Raw genomic sequence first — 18,101 nt, 5'->3', positions numbered from 1 at the left:
TATGCTGACCTGGCTGGTGTGTGAGCTCCCTGTCTCCCCCATCTCTACCTTTGCAGTCTGGGATTACAAACCACCCATGTTACCACTCCTGGCTTTTTTTCTTTCATTGATGTTGAAGATCAAACTCAGGTCCTCATGTGTGCAAGATAAGCACTTTATTGAAGGCTATGTCCTCTAACCCACCCCCTCATCCTTTTTCTCCTCCTGGGCTTTCTTTACCTCTTCTATATACGTATGTAGGTTCCCATAAATGTCAAATCTGTATGTTCCCCTGCAGTTGGAGTTTCAGGCCATTGTGAGACATACTATGTGAGTACTGGGAATCAAGCTTAGGTTGTCTGGAAAGGCAATAAACGCTCTTAGCCACGGAGTCACTTCTCCAGCCTTTTCCTTCTCTTCACATAGTGAATTGCTATTCAAAAATGAAAAAGAAAGAAAAAAATTAAAATGTATAGTTCATTTAGAATAATTATAGAGTTAGATAGTGATGGACAAGGGCAGGGGTAATCTCCTAAGGAAGACCAAATAGAACACAGCGTAATTAAGCGATAATGGGGGAAAGGTGACCAGGAGAGTTAAATAAAGAGGGAATTGGAGGGAAGAGTCAAGGAGGGAATATTGGGAAAAACAGCACACACTAAAGGCTTTATGAAAAGCCATATGGAAACTTAGGACTGCAGAAGCTTCTAAACTATAAACATACATGAAAGGAGGTGATATGGAGTTACCCTATAATGGGAAAGAAAAATGCTACCAAGTAAAACTTCAGTACCAAGAATGGGCTACATCTTGTTGTTGTTGCCCAAGAGTCCCATAGAGATCTCCTTGTCTCTACCTGCAAAGTGCTGCAATTAAAAGTGTACATCACCATTCCTGGAGTTTCTTTTGTTTTATGTGTATAGCTGTTTTGCCCGTATAGCTGTTAGAGCACCATGTGTGGGCAGTACTTAAGGAAGAAAGAAGAGCGTGTCAGAGTCCCTGGAACTGGAGTTCCAGATGTTGTGAGTCACCATGTGGGTACTGGAACAAAACCACACCAGCTGCGAGATTATCATACCGGTGCCCCTCCAGCCCCCACCGGAGCTTATTTTATTATCTTGTTTGTCATCCCTAATTTTCCCAACTTGAATCTTCTTTTCTCTTTATTTTGGTGAGATTAGTTAAGAATTGCTCGGGCTGTTTTATTTTTATTTATTTAATTTTCTAATTGTCTCCAAGTGCTGTTTTTTAGTCTCTGTTTTTATTGATTTTTTGTACCCATTTTATTATTTATTACTACTTACTATTTAGGGATTTGGTTCTTGCTTTTATTTTTCTAGAACTTTGAGGCATATTATTTTGATTATTTATTTTAGATTTGCTTGATTCTTCTTTTTTTATTTTTCTTGGATATTTTATGTATTTACGTCAGATGTTATCCCCTTTCTCCCCTCTCCCATACATTCTCCCCCTTTCCCTGCTTCTATGAGGATGCTCCACTCCCACCCACCCTCTTCCACTTCAACACCTTGGCATTCCCCTACATTAGGGAAATGAGTTTTCACAGGACCAAGGGCTTCTCCTTATATTGATGCTGGACAATGCCATCCCTGCTACACATGTGGCTTGAGTCATAGGGTCCCTCCATGTGTACTCATAGGTTGGTAGTTTAGTCCCTGGGAGTTCTGGTGGGTCTGGTTGGTTGATATTGTTGTTCTCTCTATGGGGTTGCAAACCCCTTCAGGTCCTTCAGTCTTTCTCTAACTCCTCCATTGGAGCCCCTTGTTCAGTCCAATGGTTAGCTGCAACCATCCTCATCTGTATTAATAAGGCTCTAGCAAAGTCTCTCAGGAGTCACCCATATCTGGCTCTTGCCAGGAAGCACTTCTTGGCACCAGCAATAGTGCCTGGGTTTGGTGGCTGTATATGGAATGGATTTCCACGTGAGGCAGTCTCTGGATGGCCTTTCTTTCAGCCTCTGCTTCATTGTTTGTCCCTGTATTTCCACCTGTGAGTATTTTGTTCTCCTTTCTAAGAAAGACTGAAGCATCCACACTTTGGTCTTCCTTCTTCTTCAGTTTCATGTGGTCTGTGAATTGCATCTTGGGTATTCCTAGCTTTTGGGTTAATATCCACTTATCAGTGAGTGGGTGCCATGTGTGATCGGGTTACCTCACTTAGGAGTGGAAGTAAGCATAGAAGTATTTAATGGGAAAATGTGTGTGAGCAAACAGAACAAAAGCTGCAGAGCTAGACCACTCTATATGTAGAAAAACAATTTATTAGGGAGCAAATTGCCAGGTTGCCTCTCTCTGTCTCTGTCTCTGTCTATCTCTCTGTCTCTCTGTCTCTGTCTCTGTCTCTGTCTCTCTCTCTCTCTGTCTGTCTGTCTGTCTGTCTCTGTGTACCAGCAGACTTCTTTGTTATACTTATCTTCTTTCACTTCCTAAATGTCTCAGTTTATTCTCCATTTGATGACCAAGGTTCTTGCTAGTTGATGTCTCCCAAGTGAGTTGGAAGTGGAAAAGCAAACAGAGTACTGGGTTTGTCTTTGTACTTTCAAAACCTTATTATTAATCACCCTGTGGAGAAGCTGCAGTTGTGGGAGCCAAGAATCCTGTTGGAACTACAGTGTTCTCCAGTTCTACAGTCCAGAACATTATGGCGGGTAGATGACTGCAAAGGTTGACATGCCCATTGACCTCAACCTCAGAGCTAGTAATCTCCAGAGTTCTTCTCCTTTGGGAGTCTGTACACAGGCACCAAGAGATGGAGTGAAGCTTCCCTGTAAACCCTGGGAATGTGGTAGACTTTGTTCACTCTTTCTGATTCATGGTTGTTCACCGTTGTTGGGTCTCCTGAGGAGCTCAGTTTTAAACAATGCTTTCCCTCTCAGGGTGGCATCCAGTCACAAACCCCTAAGACAGGGCACTTTGCTTTCTGACTAACACATTTTACCAAATAGCTATGGTTTAAGAAGTCTTTGAGACTTGTGAGAACTCCAGTGGTTTAGGCTACAATTTTTGTTTTAGTTAGGATTTCTATTGCTATGAAGAGACACCATAATCACCACAACTTTGTAAAGGAAAACATTTAATTGGGCTGACTTTCATCCCCAGAAGGTTAGTCCATTAGCATCGTGGCGGGAAGCATGGTGGCATGCAAGCAGATGGTACTAGAGAAAGAGCTGACAGTCTAAATCTTGATCACAGGCAGCAGGAGACTGCTCGCTAGGCTTTGAGCATATGAGACCATGAAGCCTGCTTCCACGAGGACACACTTTCCATCAAGGCCACACCTCCTAATAGTGCCACTCCCTATGGCCAATTATTCAAACACTTGAGTCAATGGGGTCATCTCTATTTAAACCAACATGGTCTTTTTTCACAAGGACTGCCTGTTTCAATGAACCTTTTGCTTCTCTTCCCTTCTCCAGAGGCTTGAGTTTGTTTGACTTGAATCAGAGTGTTATTGGATCCTGGACTCCAATAAGGACAAATTATAGTAACTGAAATAGTTCACAGCGTAGGAGATACCTCCCATCTCCTTTACCAGTAGTTCAGAGAATAGAACACATTTTTTTTGGTCATAAGATGTAGGACAAAGGAAGTCTCTTAAAAATTCAAATGGCACAAGAAACAGTGAATTATACAATTCTTTGCACCATTTTAATTTCTATTTTTCTCTGATTTTTTTATGTAAAAAGTCTTGCCTCCATTTCATCTGTCAGTTGTCCCTCCTCTCTTCCTATTAACACCTTTTTGTAAATTATGAGGAGCCTATATTTGAAGCATCTTCCTAAGAAGTCGTTTGTTTCCTTAAAATTGTTCCGTGTTCTTTGGATATCACAGTTCTGTCCTTCCCACTCTCCATCCTTCATTTCGTTTCTTCATTCTCAGTCTTTCTTCTTTCTTCACTTCAGGTAACCACAGGAACTGCAGGAACTGTGGATGCAATTACATTCAACTCCATCCTTCCTTGGGCTTCACAATGTCAAGGTTAGAGGATGGATGTCCTCTTGGCTTTGGGCTGCATGATCCACTTTAGGCCAAGTGAAAATCAGTCCTTGGATATTTTAGAAAACTGCACATCCATTTCCAAAGGAGGACATAGCAGGTATGTGTGGAATCTGACCAGAAAGTACCAGGCAAACACTCTTTTTTTTTTTTTTTTTGGTTCTTTTTTTCGGAGCTGGGGACCGAACCCAGGGCCTTGCGCTTCCTAGGTAAGTGCTCTACCACTGAGCTAAATCCCCAGCCCCCCAGGCAAACACTCTTAACTCCATACCCCTAGGCTGGTAGGGAAGAGCTGTCGGGAACTGCCGTCCTACAACTGTGCTCTCCTAGTTTTCTGTCTTCTCAGCCTTAATAATTGTGACTCTCAGAGGATTCAATGCTGCTATACCAAGGTTGAACTCTAATCCCAACCTTCTAATTAGCTCTAGACCCTCATTGAAACTGTCAAAGCTCTGCTTCTTATTTATTGATTGACTTACAAAATTCTATGTTGATCTCAAAAGACTCAATAGAACATAGTCTCCTGTGAATTTTCTAAAGGCCACAAAACTGAACGTGCTGCAAGGATCCTCTTTTCCTGTTGTTTACCAAAGTCAGTGATTGAAGCCCCCAGTTCATCTTTAATTTCTTCCCTTGTTCAGTCTCTCCATCTAATTGGTTATTTAGGCCCATTCAACCTTCACACTGACACCCAAACCCCACTAAGTCTGCTACAGAATCCTCTGTTTGAAGGAAGTCTGAATATGTTACCCTGTTACTAAAAGTCATTTGGTGATAGTCCTTGGGTTGCAGGACTGGGGAAATTTTAAAGTATGCCTGTCCTTTATGCCGCTGTGCTTCGTACATGTTGAGCCTAGTTATGACCACTTCATCTGTGTTAGCAGACTTAGTAGAAATGAGGGGCAAGGATATTTCCATTTTCATTTTAATATGGAGAATACTGAAAGTATCTTAGACTGCAGTTAATAACAAGTATGATATTTTGACAGCAAAGGGTGCATGTAATCACTTGTTTATCTATTAATCAAATAAATATTATCATTAATCCATTGAATAGCTATGCTCATCCAGACAGTGCAAAGCTCTGGGGAAGGGGGACGACTCGGATCTCACCTTAAAGAACAGACAATGGGAGGCAGCATGATAAACGCTCGGTAAGTGTTCATCCAGGTGATATTGGAGAAGGGGGGTGGCTTTCCGGGAGAAAATGACGTGACACCCAATCACAGGAGTTGGCCAAGTAGGAACGGGGAGAATGATTTCCACACTGAGGGAGGAACATGTGAAAGGGCCTGTGGATGAGGAAGCAGAAAACTGGAGATAACCAATGGGGCAGGGGCATAGCCTAGAATAGACATGCTAGACAGGCAAGTGACCGTACAGTACAGTAACTGGGACCAGGTAACTGACGGGCTTTCTCTCTAATCATAGGCCCCCAGAAGGTTGTTCTGCAGACACTAAGGAGATAAAAAAGGAGGGGCATAGTTATCTCTCTGTTTCAGTAGGATAGTTCTGTTCACGGTCCAGAAAATAGCACAGAGTAGCATTCAAGACTTAGACAAAAGAGTAATTAGCATCTTTCTGTACAGTATTAAATTTGTATTAATACGAATTAAAGTATGGGTACAAATTAAATTTGATTAAAATTGAGGAAGTATCCATTGTGAAATTCTGGACAGCTAACTTCCCTTCGTTTTGAAAGTTGTACATATTCATGGTTTGTATTTACTTAATCCAATATTTTATGGTCAAATATTTCAGATAGAATTAAATCTCTGTTTTCCACTCTAGTAAAAAGGAACAGAAATGTAGCAATATGAACTGTTAATATTGATAAGATTAATTTAAAAGTAGTGTCTGAAGATTGCATATATGTTCTGGTTATTTCAAAATTTAGGAACTTCAGATAGCTTAACATTCATTCCTCAACAGCAAGGTGAAACGATGGGAGAATTCTTGAAGGTGAAGAATTCTCACTGTTGTTTTTATCTGTGGACCAGAGTAGTGCTTGGCTTACTATTTAATGTTTTTTATCTTTATTTATGAGATCCAAACACAAGAGAAAACAAAGGCTGATTTGGTAGCAAAACCTGACTGAGCTGGAAACCTCTGTCCACAAAACATGACCCAGGCTGGCAGGAGACAAGCTTTCATGTCAACTTGGTATGAGTCGTTACACACTTTGCTGGAGAAACATGGGTGTGTTGGCACTGTTTAATGTTAAACAAACATACTTCAAATGCACTTCCTCGTTTCCATATATTCATAGAGAACTGTAGACTCTCAAGGAGTTGTCAGAAGTGATAGAGAGAGATACAGCTTGTGGCTTTTGTTCATTTTCCCGTGTTAACATTTGTACGACCACAGTACTGTATCATAACCAGTACATTGAAACACCTCATTTCCCCTGTCTGGATTTCACTAGTTTTATTCACTGTCTCTATTGTGTTTCCCCATATCTGTGTATGTTAAGTTCTGTGCAGTTTTGCCTCTAATTCTGTTTGTAGGATCATTACCTTCCCCACAATGAAAGATAGCCTCATGCTCTTATTTAGTGGCAGTACTAGCTAGCCCCCCATGGCTCCTGCCTGCTTTCTAGCCCGTGACAAACAGTAATTGGTTTTCCATCTATCATATAAGTGTTTTAACACTGCTGGGTAAGTGGGATCATACATTATGTCACATTTGGTGAATGGCGTTGTTCTCTCAGCACAAGTCCTTCAGAGAGCCATATAAGTTGGCACATGCATGAGTGGAGGAAACCCCTGTACTCCCAGCCCTACTTGCTCCAGAAGTTTCAGATGAGAGGCTCTGGAACTCCTTGTTGCTAAGGAACTGGGATGGCAAGAGCTGCTGCCCCCATGACATTGGCTCTATTCTGCAGTCCCCCTCTCATTTACCTCACTTGCTGTGCCTGGCCTATTCTTCTCTGATTTCCTTCTGGGCTTTCTAAATCTTAGCTCTAATTTGCAGTCTAATTTCCCCAGCCTTGGCAGTTCATTTCCCCGCGACTGCACCTGGCTCCCTACATCACGGAATACTGACGCAGATCAGCATTCAGATATGAGACTCGGGGTTCAGATTTCAGGCGGTGAGTACAGGAGTCCAGCAGACTTCTAGAGCTGGATGCTGGGTCTTCTTGGGAGAGCTTTTTGGTAGGGATACTCATTATCATTAGAGTGGAATTTTTGGTGTGAATAAAATAAAGTTGTAAATATAGTCCCTGTTAACACATTCTAAAGTGAGATCTGCCTTACTTGAACAGACATGCTGCTCAAAAGTAGTTTAGTAAATTCTGTGGTGGAAAGTTTTCACTAAATTTAATAAAATTATATGCCTTTCTTGACATTTGACAAAAGTACCTGTCTAGCCGTGCGTGTGTGCATGCATGGGTGCATGTGTGTGTATAAGATAGAGTTAGACAGAGATAGAGTCAAATGGTCAATGTTAAAGGAATAGAGAAACATGGTGAACATTGTTCAAAGGGTGACCCTGGTCTCATTTGTGCTCCCACCCAGTTCGGTCCCCATGATGCAAGACACCAGAACAGCTGACGTGATGCTACTCTCTCAAGTCACGGTTAATTTACATCTCCCTCTTGGATGAGGCTAAACTGAATCTGTTGCTTCTCATGAAGATTCTGCCTGCAGCTGCGCTCCCCGGATTATAAAAACACTCTCAGGTGGAACACAGAAACTTCTGCTCCAGCCATTCCAATACTTTATCCAGTTGAAATAATTGTCTAGGAAAATTCCAGATGTTCAGATGTTTCGCTTTCCCATCTGGAGTTCTCATCCTGTAGGATAGCTTGTCATTGATCTGCCCTGCTACACTGGCGATGACCAGCAGGGGTCTGCTCAAGGACCAGCAAGGGGATCCACCGATTCCCAGGAGAAATCAAGAAAGATGAGGAGAAGGGCAATTTCTAACCCTAGTCTACTCTCATGTCCTCTTCACCCAGAGAACCAGTCAAGGAGGAGGGGCAATAAAGACAAAATAAACATATAGGGCAGGACCTGGAGAGACGGCTGAGCAGTCAAGAGATCTTGTCGCTCTTGCACAGGAAGGACCTGGCTTCAGTTCCACAAGGTACACCACAATCTCTAACACCAGTTCCAGGGGATCCAGTGACATTTTCTGCCCTTCAAACAGGACACGTGGTGCACATGCACATACATAGGTAAAAAACCTCACATGTGATATAAAAAGAATACCTTCAGTAAGATTTGAAAATATATAGGGCGATTTAAGCAATGCTTTAAACATTTGCATAAATTAAGGGGGCCTGCTCTCTCTAAGCGGGCTTTGTGGGTTTTGTGGTGTAATGTGTAAAGGATGAATGTCTCCTTTAAAACACTGTCTTGAAGTCCTTATGCCCCAGTGTTCTAAGAAATGTCAGAGATGACAACACTTTTCTCTAACGATCTTCTGTAGCAATGCATTGACTTCCATCACTTTTTACCTTTAATCAAAATCCCTGTTTTTCTCTTTTTTGAAAAGTGACTCAACTTTGACGATGCAGCAAACTACTTCACAAAAAAGAATTCTACCTGTCAGACTGTCTTACAGACGAAAGAATGAGGAAATACGCAATACGTAAAAGAAACAATTAAGTGCACCTGTCTGGTTGGTGACCCTCCTGGAGTTGTGAGGTCAGGGGAAAAACCAGGGAAAAGGAAGACTGACAATCTGCTATATTTTGATTGTAAATTATAAATATACACATGTGTGTTTAGCCCTTTATCATATCAAATATTCAAATCACAACTTCCAGGACACCTTACAAATGTACTGTTGTTGGCGGCCCAGACATCAACAACATCAAGGGCGCTGGCATCAAGGGTGTTGAATACATACATGAATGCATGCATGAATGCATGTATGACTGAGTGTTCTTGTATCTACTCTTTTAGTCATTAAAAATACCCAAGGACTGAAAAGGAACTTTGACCAGAGCAGATATTCATTTCTAAGTTTGGGACTAACCTTTAATTTATTTTATCAGATGTTGGGGGAATGTTTTGCTTGTGCAAGCTTAGTCGCACATAACACAATATCAATCTTCTTTTATACTTGCAAAATTAAAAACTCTTTTCTATCTGGTTAATTATCTCATTAGAATTTAGTAAGCTTGGCAGAGGCTGCCCTTTGGGGCTCATTAAGCCAAATTTCCACTTCAGGATTAAAAAATGCAGCAAGAGGGGGAGATACATTTAGAGTTGGGAGCCTGCCTTACAGACAGTCCCTTGGTTGCTATGACACTGTAAGGAGAGAGCTGCCTTTGGACCAGGGGTGAGCAGGCATCTGGTGCAAGAATTCCTGGGTGCTTGGGACTAGCTATGTAGTACAGAAGAGAGCCACCTCCGATGGCTAGGATCTAGGCCTCAGGGCATTGGATTTCTGAGGGCTGAAGAGCAGAATCAGAAAGCTTAATGCTCTGAGCAGGCTGTCCCCTGGCTTTGCTGGGGAAAGGGGCTCAGTTACAACTCCCTCTGGGTTGAAATCTGAGTTTTGCTGGAACGCAAACTCTGTGCTGCCGCATTAGTGCTGGGAAAAGCTTCAGTCTCTAGGGCATTGGGATCCAAATCTTTCTACCAACTTGAAAGTCTCCCAAGAGTTTATGGAGTTGGAGGAGAAGACGGAGGGGGAGGGGGAGGGGAAGGGGGAGGGGGAGGGGGAGGAGGAGGAGGTAGGAACAATAACAGCGTACAAGGCCAGGAGGTTATTCTATTTCGATGTGACTCATGCTACTTTGAAAATAGAATTTATAGCTTGCTGCCTTAGGAAGGGGACCTTAGTCTACTGTGTATTTTTCATGGTTACTGTTCTGTGAAGCTCTTCACAAGTAAACAGCAGTGCTTTGCACCTGGATACAAAATGCCGCATGTCTCGATGACATGGTAGCGTGCCTCCCTCTCTCAAAAGGCCAGCTCAACCGCAGAGAGGTACATTTCCTCATCATAAAGCCACTGACTTGTCATCCTTTCTTGGGCCCCAAAGACTGGATTTAAAAATGCCTCGGTGACCTGTCATTTTGAGATTTTTGACTGTATGGTGTGCAGCCCTAGGAGGAATCGTTTCATCCTTTAAAACTGTTCTGTTTACCCAGGCTCTCACTAAAAGTGCATCTCCATGGGAATTTACGGAGCCTTCCAGCCCCAGCCTGCTGCCCGGCTCTCAGATTTGGCTTCTCTGCAGGCTCCTTTTACTGGTTTTTGGCAGGTTGCTGAGGGCATATGTTTTACACTTCGCCGCTCTGATTTGTGAGAATCTGCTGACATCCAAGAAAGTGCTACAAAAACCTGTTGCTCCCATCCAAGGGTATGTGTTTTATGGCAAACCCATAGGGCTCAAGTTTCTTGACAACACGTCTTTTTTTTCCCTTCCAAACCACAAATCGCCCTGTCTTATTTGTAGTCCATACTAACAACACATCTTATTTATGGAGAAACAAACACAGGCAGTATTGTACGGGGCCATGGTGCCATCCTCCTGAGGACTTTTGCCCTGTGTGTGTGTGTGTGTGTGTGTGTGTGTGTGTGTGTGTGTGTTTCTGCATGCCTGCGAAAAGGGGCACAGGTTTTGTTTGTCTCTGTGTTAGGTTTTTGGTGAACATCTCGTCTTTTAAGTATGTTGGAGAAAGGGTTCTCACTGCTGCCAGCTGTCATTTATTGGCATACACCACATGCCAAAAACCATGCATTGATTTTCTTTTTTACTGGAAGATTGCAAGAGAAATGTTACTGCCTCCTGCTGAAGAGGAAAAAAAAAAGGTTTATTGGGCTTATGCAACATTTGCAGCATTTTATGGACCAATGAAACCAAGATACAAACCTTGGTGTGTTTTGCCTCTGAAGTTAATGATTTTATCCCCGTAAAAGGCAGGAGCCTCTTTTTTTCTTTGTAATTTTCATAGTATTTTATAATAAATTATTAAACTCGCACAATGTCACAGAGATCCTGTCATGATCAGACATCATTTCTTTCCTCTACAGACACCAGAGTCATCTATTTTAAATGAGGAGCGACTTTGCTCCTTCAGGGAAGACTTTCCAAGGTCTGGAACCATCTTTATTGTCATGCCCAGCAAATGTAGAGCACATGACACCTACTGGGTAGAGACTGAGGAGGACAGAGCTTCTGCTTAGCATTCTGTAACACACACAGCATCTCCAAAATGCTAGTACTGCTGGGGTTGAGGTGTTTTGGAGGGAAAAAAAAGTAATAAAAACAGGAAATAATCTTGAGATTGGACTTTACCTTTAGCGATGATTTGGTAGATTATGTTACCTGTTCTAAATACTTTCTTTTACTTGGCTTTTCCTGGGGTTTTCTACATGGTGGAATTATACCTTGACTGGCAGTTTACTTTCTTTGATAAATAAAGTATGGGAACAATATAGGAAGCCACTGTGTGGTGCTGGCATCCTTGTTTTGCTTCCGTGAGCAGATCATGAGGCTCCAGACGAAGTCGCCTTCACTTCATATAAAGGCAACATGGAGGACAGAGCTGGCCTACTCAGAAAGCATCGGTGTTATAACGAAACTGCACGTCTTTTGAAAGTCCCTGGGATGCTCGGATAGCTTATCACTATACCGTAGATTACATGGTTGATATTTCAAAAGATGAGGTTAAGATTCAATCGTAATGCAAGAGAAAACTGGAAGGAAAGATTGGAGTCAATGTATACTAGCCAGATAATGCTGGGTTTAAAATTTTATGAATGGGAAGTTTGGCGGGCGTGAGAAAGAAAAGGTAGGAACTGCCGGGATAATTACCTAGACATGGATACCTGTAGGATGCAGAGCTCCCAGTCAGGCTGCGATAACAGTCTTAACAAGAGGGACAGGAGACTCCACATTATTGGGTCTAGGTAAATAAAATTGTGTGACCTTATATGAGAAATGCACATACACACACATATGAAGCTCATGGAAAGATAAGATCAAGAGTTTGAGCAGGGCTATCTCGGAAGATGCTGCTGCATCAGACTGTGTTTTGGAGTGGATGCGGCCTGTTTCTCTAAGGTTGTTGCATGTGAGAACAGTTGGTCTATTGAGTGAGGAATACTTGGTGTGGCTGACCCTGAGGATCTGGAGAACAGGCATTGTGGTATGAATTTGGGAATTCTTTGTGTAAAGTACAGGGTGGACATTATCCACAAAGGTTGGCTAGAATGGAAAGAGAAAAATGAAGCCAATGAAGTGGGAGTTTTGGTGGAGAGATGAGGGGAAATGCAGGCTTTTCAGTGGAGAATGTTGACTTGGCTGGTTGGTAAGAAGCTATGCTTGGCACTTTGAGAGGTGCTTGTGAGGATGAGGAAGCTGATGACTGGCTACTTCTTGGTAGGTAAGTGCATGAATACCTTTGAAGCTACTCCAAAACAGATAAGCCTCTGGTTTGGAAGAGTTCATAGTTCACGGTTGTAAAATCAGGGGTTCTAAAACTCAGGAACAGAATGTGAATTCCAAATTTTCCTCAGCATGAAAGTAAAAACAATCGAAGAAAAAAAAAACACCCAAACGTCTTGTGTTTGAAAATTCATAGTTTTAAACATTATCGTGCCTTTGCTATTGCTACTAATTTGAAGTGAGCTTACTTTATTAGTCATACTTTTAGTGTATGTGTGCGTGTGCATGTGTGTGCCTGTGTGTGTGTGGTTATCTCAGTATGCACATTTGTGTATGAGTGTACCCATGTGGGTACCTGTGGAAGCCAGCAGTTGACATTGGGATGTCTTCTATCATTCTCCACCGTAGACACAAGGTCTCGCTGAACTTGAGTGGGTAGTTTTGGTTAGAGCAGCTAGTCTGTAAACCCGCCGAATCCTGTCCACACTCCCTGTCCTGGGGTTACAGAGGGGCATTGCCATAGCTGCCTTCTTATGAGGATGGTAAGGATCTGACACCAGGCCCTCATGTTTGTGCTGTGCTTTACCCACTGAGCTGCCCTGAAGTCCCCGAATGTTTTCAATTGCTCTTTTCCTATTAGTTTTTCTTCCCAGTTTTCACATCTTAGGGACACCTCAACAGCAGATATTCACAACTTTCAGTGAAGGGATGCCTGTTCCTGTCTATTCTCTTCCTCATCCCCTCCAAGCTCCTTGTTCGACGAACTTATTATGAAGCAGTTTTCCAAGAGCTGCTCCTTGGATAAAACAGATCGGCAATATGGAACCTTCCCTATGAAGAAGCCAGGAGAGATCCCCTTTCTTCCTCTGGCCTCACTTCAGTATAGGAGGCCCTTGGCGTTATGGCAGAGAAGTGGGCAACTACTGGCTTCTACTAGCTAGCTGCTGGCTGTAGGATTGAGTACACAGCACTGGGAGAAGTCAAAGAGATACATGAGATTTCCCGGGAAGGGGGGGGGAGCATTAAACACGCTGGTGTAAAATACCACTGGTCTCCATGAAGACTAGCCCATCCCTCCGCAGACAGCAGCCCTGATCTGAGCAAGTCCATCTGCAGTAATGATTTTCTTTCACTTCTCAACCAAAATGACTCATCTAGTTTGCATAAGGTCACAGGTCTTCTCTGAAGCTTGGGAGAGTTTAGAACATTATGGTCTTTGAAGAATCTATGAACTTGTTAAGTAAACCTGGTTGGTTGAAATATCTTCATGTTTACACCCAGAGAAGGTGGTTTGCTCTCCACTCTTTTCTTTAACAAAGCCTTTTTACTTTTTTTTTTTTGTAGTTGGTAAAATACTTTTTCTAATCACACAGTAAATTGCAATTGTGGAATTCAACCATGAAGCCTTGTGTTTGTTTTTAGGTCTTAGATAAAAAGTTCTTCCAGTTTCCTCTTCTTCCCCTTTCTCCCCCATTCTCCTCCCGGCCCCCCTCAACCTTAATGAGATGAGGTCTTGTCCTGTAGCCATGCTGCCCTTAAAGTCTTAGCAATTGTCCTGCCTCAATCTCCCTAACGCTGGGACTACAGGCATGGAGCCCCATACCTTCTCACAGGATTCTACCTTACCTTCTTTGACCGTCTTCCTACCAATCTTTGTGGGCTTCGGATCTCACAACCCAGCAGTACCCTACATTTTGTTTCTTGTTCCTGATGTCTTCTTGCCATCTCCGAATGTTAATGGTCACACCCCCTCATGGAAACTCACTGAAGGCTTGCTGTCTAATGACTGAGCTGTGTTTCCGTCTATGTCCCTCTCAAGAGAGTTGGTTGGGTTGCAAACCCTCATAAAGCTTTCACCTGAAAACACTCATCACTAACAGTGTAATGTTAGGCAAGTAGAGATGCTTCTCAGAAGCCTTTAGGCCTTTTAATTACCTCACACTAGTGGTCAGCTCTCTTGCCTCTCCTGTGTACATGTATGCAGATTGATAACTGAATGCCATTTCAATGGGATTGAACGGAGATTAAGCTGTGGAACATTACTAACATTGTTTCATTGTTAATTGGTGTGGAGAACTACTCATAGGAGCTAGCTTAAGGTAATTTTCAAGATTTCCTCTTCCATATAATTCACATTACAAACACCCCTTTGAAGACACTGAGTTATTCACAAGACCTCAATGAAGACAGACTGCATAGACCCACAGTATGTCCTAATGAGGAATGCGGGGTCTCTAATCTTGCCATTGGCACCATCTCTCTCTACTCTGTCTGTGTAGCAGGAACATTATGCAAATCATTATCTCAGTGGCGAGGGTGTGATGGGCTTAGGATGCTTAGAATGCAACATGGGGGGGGGGTTGGGGATTTAGCTCAGTGGTAGAGCACTTGCCTAGCAAGAGCAAGGCCCTAGGTTCGGTCCCCAGCTCCAGAAAAAAGAAAAAGAAAAAGAAAAAAAAAGAATGCAACATGGGAAAGTAAAGGCAAGGGCGTGAGGAACAGAGATGTGAAGGGGCTGTGCCTTCACATAAATGTAATGTTTGAGAAGGAAACAGCAGGAACAAGGACTGGGGACAAACAGCCAAGACCAGAAATGGGCTTAGACCAGAGCAGTGTTCCCTCAGTCTGTATTTCTGGCTATTTCTGTATGGGGTGAAGCCTACTCTTTGACTATGGTGTTCTCCCCTGTGCATGCAACTTTGCATTGTCCAGGCCTTAGCCTCTTTGGGCCTCTAAGAGTAAGGGACCAAGCTCAAATTTTCTTCCATTCAGAGGCCAGAAATATATATCTGTATTACTGATGGGGTTAGATGGGGTTGTCCACATTGAAGAGCTAATATTTTAGCTCTTACCTTTCAGTTGGTTTTTCTGTGCTACCTCTACTCTAAAATTTCACAAAATAACAAAGCTAAAAATACTAAAATATAACTAGTGATGTTCCTACCTATTATCTCTTTTCCAAAGTCTACATATGTCATGGGTGTTTCTTTTCTTGTCTACAGCTGGTGAGGATGCTAAGCCAAGGATTTGGCATGGAGGCAAATAAAGCATTTTCCTGGGAGGCTGACAGTATTAACATTGGGAGAATTTGTGTCATGGGTTGGCAAATGAATCAGGTGGTTGTTACACCCAAGATAAAACAAAATGAGCTCTCTCTGTACCACACTGCCTAATCACTGACGCCTCTCAGAATCCCTTATACTCTAGTCTCACTTGCTTCTATAGGTGAACATCTGCACCTCCAATTGTAACCGTCTCCCCACTTGCTCACTAGGCTACACGAGTTCTCCTTCACCAAAGGACATTACTCCAACAATTCAAATTTATGTTCTACCGATCCAATACACATGCATGGCCTGGAAACTGTAATTGCTCTCATCTTAAAAGCCTTCCTTTGATCTCATTTCTTCTAGTTATTTCTCCTCCAATTTGACCTTGTCTCTGAGCATACTCCAGAGACCACTGTTGGCAAGGTAACAGACGACTTCTCTGACACTAAGCATCATGGTCAGCCCTCATTGCTTATTGTTCTTGTTCTCTCAGAAGAGTGACAGTTGGTCACTTTTCCATCCTCACACTTTCTTTACGTGGCTTCTGTGGCATTATGTAAGTGGTTTTCTGACATGTCGGGATTCCCTTTCTGTTTTCTTGACTCTATTCTAGCATCAGAGTGTCACATAGTACAGCCATGGGGTCTTTTCACGTCTGTCTGCGTTCATTGCCTTGATGCTTTTTCACTTGTATGGCTTGAAATGCCACTTATATTCCAGAGACTCTTCAATTTATATCTTGAGCTCCATTTTGTTTTTCTATTTGGCCTTTTCATCTGAAAGTCTAATAGTTTGGTCTGCCCCAAACTCAGCTCCATCTTTCTCTCTTAAGCTGAGGTCTTTGTACTCTTACTTCAGCAATGGCGTCTTCAGCCCTCACTGGCTCAGGCTGGAAACCTGAAGTACCCTCAATGCTCCTTTGTTCCCACCTCACACCCAGATGTTCAGGAAGTCTTATTTGCTCTAAGTTCCCACCTTCTCCACTCTGGCCTCACTGTGGTGAGCGGTGTCATTGATCATGTGGACTGCTGCCATGGCTCTCTCTCACTCACAGGCTGGCCTCCGCCTAACTCTTCTGGAACCCAACTTTCCCACAGAAGCTACAGCGATCTTTCCACGGTGCAAGTCAGATCAAGTTCCTCCTCCATTCAAAACTCCAGGTGATTGCCATCGTAATTAGAGTAGAAGCTGAAGCCTTTCTGTGCCCAATTACCTTTCTGAGCTCACTTCCTACCATCCACTCGTCTTCCCTTCCTGGCACATAGCACACAGGCTTTTTTTTTCTTTTTCCTTTTGCCTGCAATGCTTTCCTCTCATTACTCATGTGGGCAGCTGTGCTCTAGTCTGCCTCTGGGGCATCTTCTGAAGGCCAGTCCTCAGGTTGGTGTTCTTGGGTGACGGAAGTGCCTTTAAAAGGTGGGACCTATAGGGGGTTATTAGGAACATGTCTTCAAGGGGCGTGAGGGAACTGCCGCCTCATTTGCTTCTCTTATTTGGACTCTTGAGGTGAGCAGCTTGCCTCTTCCATGTCTTTCTGTCTCACGTGACGGGCTGCTTTCAGCACAAGCCCAGAGACAATGGGAATAATCCCCTGGAGCCTGGACGCTCTAAAACTGTGTTACTTAACCCTGGATAAGTTGATCATCTCAGGTATTTGCTACCATACGGGGGAGGGGAGGAAGTTAATGACTCCAGTCTCCTTTAAGACTTTCTTTGAATGCTTCCTCTCTTGAGTTGGCATTGGTAATAACACTTCCAGTTGCCAATCCCTCTTTCCCCAAGCACCCAGAAGTCCTGTTTTACTCTCTTTCTCCCCCTTCCCCATCGCACATGTCAATTTTTAATAGGCCATAAAATTGGCTCATTTATACTGTCGATTGTTTGCTGTCTCTTTTCTAGAACATTGGCTACACAATGGTTCTTGTGTTCACGGATGCTCAAAATGCTTAGAAAAGCTTGTCAGCATTTAGGTGATTAATAAAATGTTTGCTAAATGAATGAATATCATCTTTTACCAGGGGTGGGGAGAGAAAGAGAGAGAGAGAGAGAGAGAGAGAGAGAGAGAGAGAGAGAGGGAGAGAGAGAGAGAGAGAGCGCCATTATGGGGTGGAAATGTAAGGGATGTGGGATGGGAACACAGAGCTTTGGACAATTTTTACGTAGAGATTTTAGTTCTTTGGGATAAAGTCTTACCTTACCATGCAAGCTGTCCTCAACCTCGGCCTTGTTCCCTTTCCACATGCTGGGATGATAGGACTTCATCCACCATCCAGGGCCAGGGCTTTCTATTTGCAGTGTAGTGGGCCTAGCAGACGCAGCCACCTGCGTGGTGTCATGTGACTTTACAGCATCTCTCTGACCTTGCTTTTTCCACTTGGTCATATTCAAGCTCAAGATTCAGACACACTTAGACTGACCCACAGCGCATTGGTCTGGAGGGACATTGCTGGCCTTAGTCTCATCCTACATACTCAGCAGTGCAGTCAAAAAGGCTGTTAACTCCCCAGGGTTCAAAGATGCATGACTCATGTGGAGCCTGCCGACAGCCAAACCACAGGCCCGTTTTCATTATTTTTTTTTCCACACAAACTACACTTAAACAAAATCTTTCCAGGTCTGTTATTTTTAACTCGTATGTATGGATTTTATATTTTTCCTATTAAAATGTATCTTATTTAGGTCCAGTATTCATGTCACTATCTCA

General features: G+C 42.9%; 2 long non-coding RNA genes across 2 annotated transcripts; one reads left to right on the top strand and one right to left on the bottom strand.

Annotated features, from left to right (window-relative positions):
• Nucleotides 1-227: 227 nt before the first annotated feature.
• LOC120100949 (uncharacterized) lies at nt 228-17,847 on the bottom strand. Its single transcript, XR_005501324.1, has 3 exons — nt 17,591-17,847; nt 5,109-5,287; nt 228-412 (listed from the first exon to the last, which is right to left on the bottom strand). It is a non-coding gene; the product is annotated as an uncharacterized LOC120100949 (long non-coding RNA).
• On the top strand, nt 6,869-11,395 carry LOC134485976 (uncharacterized). The gene is made up of 2 exons (XR_010064452.1): nt 6,869-7,086; nt 7,514-11,395. It is a non-coding gene; the product is annotated as an uncharacterized LOC134485976 (long non-coding RNA).
• Nucleotides 17,848-18,101: the final 254 nt, after the last annotated feature.

Source organism: Rattus norvegicus, chromosome 2, assembly GCF_036323735.1.
Source record: "Rattus norvegicus strain BN/NHsdMcwi chromosome 2, GRCr8, whole genome shotgun sequence".
Lineage (NCBI taxonomy): Eukaryota > Metazoa > Chordata > Mammalia > Rodentia > Muridae > Rattus > Rattus norvegicus.
The sequence above is the reverse complement of the archived record's forward strand: the minus strand, read 5'-3'. Positions and strand labels throughout refer to the sequence as shown.